A 307-nucleotide genomic window follows, 5' to 3' on the forward strand; every position below is an offset into this window, starting at 1 on the left:
ACTTACGCCACATGGCGTCGTGATGAAAAGGAAACCCTCTACAACAGTAAGTCACTTACTGGCGTTTCCAAAATTACAAACACAAGATTAACCTCACGACTTGATGCAACCTTGATCACGTCGTGAGGGCACTCTTCCCCCTTCAGACACTGCACAGGCCGAAACAGAATTTCACAAGAGCAATTCAACATAAACGAAACTAATTTTGGAAGCAGCGATGTTACCTTGCTGAAGCTAACGGGGAGAGAGAACGATGCATTCGTTCTGAGTAAGCAGGAAACCTCGCATTGCGTCCAGGAGGGGGGGG

The sequence above is a fragment of the Cryptotermes secundus genome, unplaced genomic scaffold, assembly GCF_002891405.2.
Source record: "Cryptotermes secundus unplaced genomic scaffold, Csec_1.0 scaffold621, whole genome shotgun sequence".
Taxonomy (NCBI): domain Eukaryota; kingdom Metazoa; phylum Arthropoda; class Insecta; order Blattodea; family Kalotermitidae; genus Cryptotermes; species Cryptotermes secundus.